Consider the following 7500-nt stretch of genomic DNA (forward strand, 5'->3'; position numbering starts at 1 on the left):
TTGGAGTCTTTCTTGTTCTATGAATTATTAAATGTCTTTCATCTTTTTAATAACTCCATAGCTAATGTGACTTTGAAGACTACAGCAAAAATCATCTACAGTCTTCATTCAACTTGAACTTTTCCACATTTTGATAAAGTCCAATCACAACATTTAATGTATTTTATTCTGATTTTAGACGTGTGAAAAGGTGTTTCCTCATTTATTTATCTTTTTTTGGAAGGACAATTTTGTTTTCAAAGTCTTCATAATTCATTTTGTTTGTTGTTTTGTTTATTTATTTTGGATATTTAGAATGTCTTACAGTTCCAGTTTTAAATGTTTGTTAGAATTTAAGGCTTATTGACCTGGAAATGTGTTCTTGCATTTTTATGCCATTATTACCATTATATCACTGGAAAATAGTATCAAAACAGCAATATTATCGTTTATCGCGGTAACTTCTGGGACAATTTATCATTCATCAAAATTTGTTATCCTGATACACCTATATATATCACATAAAACCCCAATTAAAGTCATTAAAGTTTCTGTTTGAAATTGGTAACACTTTATTTGACAGGTTGTGAATAATTCTGTCATAAACACGACATAACGCCTGTCATGAACATGAGTAAGTCTTCATGAATATTTATGACTGTTGTCATAAAGTGTCATTCAGTAAATCATGACACTTTTAATACAAAGTTGACATTATTCAAATGTCTTCGTTATGACAACTTGACATTAACCAAGAAATCATGATCTGACATAAATTTGTTGTAAAAGTATTACTGATTAATACTTTTTGTGACAACAGTCATAAATATTCATGAAGACTTACTCATGTTCATGACAGGCGTTATGTCGTCTTTATGACGGCGTCATGACAGTTTTATTCACAACACGTCAAATAAAGTGTTGCCATGAAATTTAACAAAATGTGAAACCTTTGCAAAGGCTTCACTGCAAAAACAGTGAAGCCTTTTTGGTCTAGTGTCTGGTGCAAATATCTCAGCACACTTGAAATAAGACAAAACTAAACTTCAGCAAGATATTTCTTAACATTGATGAGAAGTACTAGTTCCAAAGGCAGATTATTTCAATTATAACATTTTGTTATAGATGACATAATCTGCCAATAGAACCAGTACTTTTCATCAATAATAAGAAGTTATTTACTTAAAACAATAATATCTTGCTGAAAGGTTAATTGTGAGTTAGTTTTGTCTCATTTCAAGTGTACTGAGATATTTGCACCAGAAACTAGACCAAAAATACTCAGTCAGATTTTATGGCTTTGCAGTAAAAATAAATAAAATCTCAGAAAATGATGATTTGGTTTATGGAACTTGTTTTCTTGGCTTTTTTTTTTTTGCTTGAACAAACAAATGAAGCTGAAGCGTGCGTCTCCAGAGCTCTGCACTTCGTTTCCCCATTATTTTGATTCTCATAAAATCCTCAAACATGAACCTACAGATAGGCGGTAAAGACGAGCTTGCAGCCTCAATCTGTCAGGGGACATCATCCGGCGCCCGGAGGAGACGCGCCGTGCACCCGGCCCCCTCTGTGACTCCACAACTGGAAGATCAATCCGTAAAAACGGGGTTGCATGTTGGCATTAGTTGTTCTCTAAATACCTTGTGGGGAGCCTGTAACACCCGTACAGAGACATTGCCTCTGAATAAGAGCTGCTGTTTTAATTTTCCACTGTAAAGCATGAGTCATAATCCTGTTTTCCAGACTTTGACGTCGCCCATGTCTTTGTCTTGAGGGGGAAACTTTTGTATGATATTTTGGTGTTTTCATGTAGTTTCTGGTGAACCAACACCCCAAACCCCTCAAAGACTTTTGTTAAGACACTATTTAAAATCAGTGAGCTTTCACTGGAAATGATGTGTGAATTCATGCAGCTCCATCTGGCTTACAGAGCCTGTCTGCATCTGTCATTTTAACCGAGAGGAGAGTCAGGCAGCGGTGACACTACAGCGTGATATTTTCACTCTTCAGCCAGCAGCTAACAAGTCATCTTTACTCGGAAACACCTCGACTTAAACAGATTTGCAGCAGCGCTACCTGTCTGTAACCTAGCAATGAGCCTCAAGCACTTTTTAGAGGAATAATCAGGCAAATCTGCAGGAAAATAAAAACATAGATTTAAAATGGAATTAGAAAGCTGCAATAAGGCGGCTTGTTTTCGCTCTGTTTTTGTGTGCATTCCTAGGCATTAAAAACAAAACACCTGTAGGCAATCCAGGGCGATCTTTTCCTCCACCTTAATAATTACAGATGTCTACCTGCTGCAGCTCAGTGACAGCAGCCCGGGGATACGGGTACGAGTGAGGGAGAGGCAGCAGGAGGGGGTGAACTGAGTGTCAATCTTTCCAGATATATTATACACCGCCTCTGTCAGGAATCCACACAGCAGAAACATCTGCAAGGTCTAATCTTAACCAAGCGCAAACACACACATGCACCGAGTCACACACAATGCACCGGGGGAGCAAGAGGAGAGGAAATAGAGTGCGAAGATGGAAACGAGGAATGACTGGACCTGGACCAATCGTCATGTGCTGATTCTCCACCAACCCCCCAACCCACAGAGGGTGCAGCCATTTCAGGGTTTTGTCTTATGGTGGCTGGCCAAGCGTGGCTGAACTCTCTCTGCATACTGTACATCCCAGAGTTCCCAGGAGGAAGAAACTCGCTGATGAATGGAGGAAAGTAGGCCAGGAAATTCACCACTGCGTCCCCTCCTCCTCCTCCTCCTCTTCCTCCTCTCCTTCTCCTTCATATCTAGAAATTTGGTTCACTGGGAGCCAACAATCTATTTGCATGTCCAGCGAAATATTCCAGTTTCATTGTTTTCCTAAAGTGATTTTGTTTATCTTGGAACTGACTCAGAACAAACTCTCCTCCTCATATTCTGTGTTTTTGACAGATGCTACTAAAACAAGTGTAAAAAAAAAAAGCTTCATTCATTGGAGTTGCACATTTAAAGATTTTAGAAAAAAATCCAGCCATTAATTTGAGGATATTTGCTTAAAATTGTTTTAATTTAAAAATAACTGTAATTTTACTATGCAAAATTCACATTTTGGATATTTTTGTACTTCCATTTGCTCAAAACAAATATCTTGGCAATTTTGGCTCTAAGTTTAGGTTTTTAGGTGTCTGGAAAATGAGTCAGAAAAAAGCAGGAACTGCCTGTTACCTGGCAACCCCAGGGAGGCCAAGTCCGTTACCTAGCAACCCAAACAGAGTTCCAGCACATTTGGCCAGCTGGTTTTATGCTGCGTTTACACCAAACGCGTTTCAAAAGCGCACTCTGAAGTCAGAAGCTTGACATGCGTCAGTTGCGTCAAAATCGCTCTATGCGAGCGTCGGGATGAGCCATTGTTTTCCGTTGCCTGTCTCTTTGTACTATGGCGGATGAAATTGAGAAAGTGACACTAAAATATTATGTGGTGAAAGCTTCTGCAATCATAATGGAGGCTCAGATGTCTTAGCTGAATATTTTGTGTTCAGTTTCTATTGAACATACAACGCCGACAGCTGGTAACGGCCCGACGTGCGTCGGAGCTTCTTGCCTTCTTTTCCTCTCCCAGTTACTTTGAACAACGCCAGACGAAATACTGAGTGTCTTGGTTTTGTTTACTGAAATCAACAGAATGTTGCCGTCGGACGTGTGTTTGAATTCACCAGATAATTCAGAGATGTTGTGAGTTTCACAAAGTAGCTGGGCGCTAACAAGGGTGGCCATCAGCGCTGCTTTCATCTCAACCCAGCCCAGTTTGATGATCTGCTAACCCGCATGGGTGCCAATATGTCATGTAGCAAAGTCCCTCTGATTGGTTGACACTCCGCATCTAGTGGTTCAGATTTTCCAACTCCAGCGCTGGACACGCTTCAAACGCTCAAGACTGCACCGTGACACACTCTGGACGTGCGTCCACGTAGGCTTTGAATTTAAACCAGGCGCTCTTGATGCTCAAATCACGTTCAGTGTGAACATTATCGCTATATGTGCTGTACAATGGCTGCTGGAAAAACCACTTGCTCACTATCTGAAAGGAGCTCAAAATAGGCAGAAGTGACCAGACTGAAATCTCATTATCTGACAAAGAATTTGTGCAAAAAGAAAATGTAATAGACATGTTTTTGTATAACCAATAGAGTTATCCTAACCTGTCCAAGATAAACAAAAAAACAAAAAAACATTAACTTATTGCCAAATTTGGGTGTTTTTTATTTTATTTTATTTTTTAGAAGCAGCTGAGACCCAAATGGAAACACAAAAATGTGCCGAATGTGAATTTTCCATCATATGTTCCCTTTTAATCATTTATGAATAAAAGCCAGAGACCATAACTCTTTTCTGTTGTCCTCCAGGTCTTTCCTCATGTCCTGTGAACCATAAATGACATTCCCAGACTCCACTTTGGATCTGCAACCTTCAACCCTGCAACATTTTGACAGACATCGAGCCAATTTTCCATCTCCACTCAGAAAACTATTACGGATAAATGAACTATAGATGTAGCCTGAAATCAACTCCAGCGGCATCCGATCCATTGAATCAACTTTAGCAGTGTTTTCCTGCCAACTTCTGCTTGGATACCATCATTTCCGTAGCAACTGCCATGCCAGCAGCTATACGTGTGCATTAAATGCTGACGGGAACAGCAGGGCTCAGCTGTTGATGGAACACAGTTATCCTTTTTCTCATTACTGCCTGCTCTATGTGAGATTTACCAGGACACGGGGCAGCCATCAGAGAATTACGCATGTGTTTGCACAGCATGGCCAAGAAGGAGAACAGGCGTGCAGCTCGGAGACACCTGTCGGGTCCTCTGAGCAGAAATTTGAGCTGACACACAGAGCTTTTTTTTCCTCAGTTAACACTCCAGATGTCATCAGATACGTCTGTAAACACGCCTCCCAGAGGGAAACCGCTTAGACATGTTCAAAGCGCCAGAACTTGCATGCATAATTTTATTTGAGATCATAAAACACAAATTAGGACCCCCATCTTATGATGGCTGTGTTTGCTGCGATGTTTCGACATGCTGAGAAACTTCAGGCACAAATACCTATTATACCTGATGCGTGCCGAAGCTCAGCCACTCCGTGTTGGTTTTGTTTCTGTATGCATAAATAAAATCTCTGAAATGGGAAAAAATAAAATCCTGCTAAATGATACGTCTCAACATGTTTGGTTTTGTTTTTTTGGATGTATCTCCTTTCCAGAAAAGACAATCAAGTCAAAGCTACTAGATAGAAATAAATTTATGAGACTGTAAGAAAAACAAAACCTCCCAGATTAACTCCAGTTGGTGTCATGCATTAAATTGCATTAACATGAATTGATAATCAGGAGCTTAATCAGTTTAACAATATATCTGAAGGATGAATTCATTACCTATCCCACTGAACAGCTGCATCACATATTTAAAGAAGCAATCACACTCTTAATATGTTTCCAATTAGGATTTATTTAACAGCAATCAAAGTAATTACCTGTAACTATTAGTTATGTTAATTATTAATCACACTAAGGTGTAATGATTGAAGCAGGTACAAATACAGAAAGAAACAATAAAAAGAAAAAGAAAAGCAAGTTTTTTGTCTTCATTACAAAATAGACGACTTATTTGTTGTAGAGGACGGACGCAGCAGACTTTTGTCTCTTGGGAATTATGACCAATTTAAGAGTAATGTAAGCTGAATGAATAGTTGGTTTTGAAAGTTGCTGGGGGGCGCCATTGAGCTATTTCTACTGCAACTTTTGCAAAATCCTTAAAATAAGTAATTTCCCATATGACTGACACGTGTGGAAAGATTGGTGAGTTTTTGTGTAGTTTAGACCTCAAACAGCCAATTTATTTGATGGAATAATAATAGTAAAAAGCACAGATACAATTATTATATCGTGGTTACCTAATTGTAACATCGTATCGGCCGATATTAGTCATTTCTTAACACATCGGTATCAGTAATAAAACTGGGTCGATACTAAGACCTGATATTTATTTCCATCTTAATGCCGACTGTTCCTGGTAATCTTCCCCCCCGAAGGTGACAAAATAGTACGGAAATATAACATCTGTAAATATTGGAGGTTGGACATTATGGCAATATTAATATCGGATATCGAAATTTTCCTATCGGTGCGTCCCTAGATATAAAATGTGGTTATTTGAGGGTGAACACACTTATGTAGGAAGTTTATTGCAACTTTTTCTATTATTATTTTTTCCCCTTACAGATTTGTTTTTCAGAAAAACCATAAAAGTGTCGCAGCAACATATATCTGCCTCATTATTCAAAAACTGTACTTGCTTTAGAAGTTCTGATATAAAGGGTGACATGATGGTGACTTCGTAAAATGAGAATTATTTTTGAGATTTAGAGTAACAGAAAATTCAGTCGATATCACAGTTTGGTTTAACTGTGAAGTCAAACAACTGACAGTCATGATAAGGGAAATGAAAAGTTAATGACGGTGAGTTATTTGTGCAGCAGCGTAAAAGGCGAGAGATTTTCTGATGCTGCAGGGATAATCTCTGTTATCAGGAGAAACTGTCACCCTGAAATTCAAACAATTACAGACAAAGGAGAATTCAGGAGGAAGACTGAAAACCTGGAAGTTTGACCTTGAAATGTCCTTTGTGGTTGTGACTCATCTGATGGGAAATGGTTTTATATCGAAGCTTTGCCTCATAACCCAACAAGACTGAATGACAAACACCCCACAGACAGTGGATGAGAGACGAGGTTTTACGGAAAATAAAAAGGAGAGCAGCGAGGGAATAAAAAAAGGAAAAAGTCGTTCAATTTCCCGTTCTTGTCAGAAGTTAGCAGGTGGTTTCAGGGGAAACATGCGACTGCCGACTTTCACAATTTTTAAAATTACAAATCCATGAACCAGAGCGCATCAGGGGAAGGCTGAGGCTTTCTTCAGTTGGCAGGGTAAATATCTGTCATGAATAGGATCCATTTCTTTGAAGTGATATTCAAACTCCCTTTAGGATGAGCGCTCAGCTCGCTTTGACAGAAACATGAAACTTTGACGCGAGACGTGGTTTTAGGGAACACTTTGCAGATACTAAAATAATAATAACACGAGCCAACTCCGTGAGATTCCCCCGCTTGAGAATTACAACTAGACTTATTAAAGTCCACCTGCTGCCTTGAAAAAGCAATTTAATTTAACAAGAAAATTGTTTTGGTTTTAACTCAGAAATTAAAGTTTATGAAGTTGATTTAACAAGAGACAAGTTGTCTAAACATTGTTTTTTAACTTCATTCATCTTGAATTGTGAGTTTTAACTTAATGCTGCAATTTAAACTAAATAATTATTTCACAATATGCAATAAAAAAGAATCTGCCCTCACCGAGTTAAAGAGCCACATTTCTGTATTATTTTACTCTCAATATCAAGTTAAAATAAATACTTATTTTACTTTAGAATAATTTACATTCTTGTTTCAAACTGCAGGAACAAAATTTCTGATCTG

The sequence above is a fragment of the Xiphophorus hellerii genome, chromosome 15 (assembly GCF_003331165.1).
Source record: "Xiphophorus hellerii strain 12219 chromosome 15, Xiphophorus_hellerii-4.1, whole genome shotgun sequence".
Classification (NCBI taxonomy): Eukaryota; Metazoa; Chordata; class Actinopteri; order Cyprinodontiformes; family Poeciliidae; genus Xiphophorus; species Xiphophorus hellerii.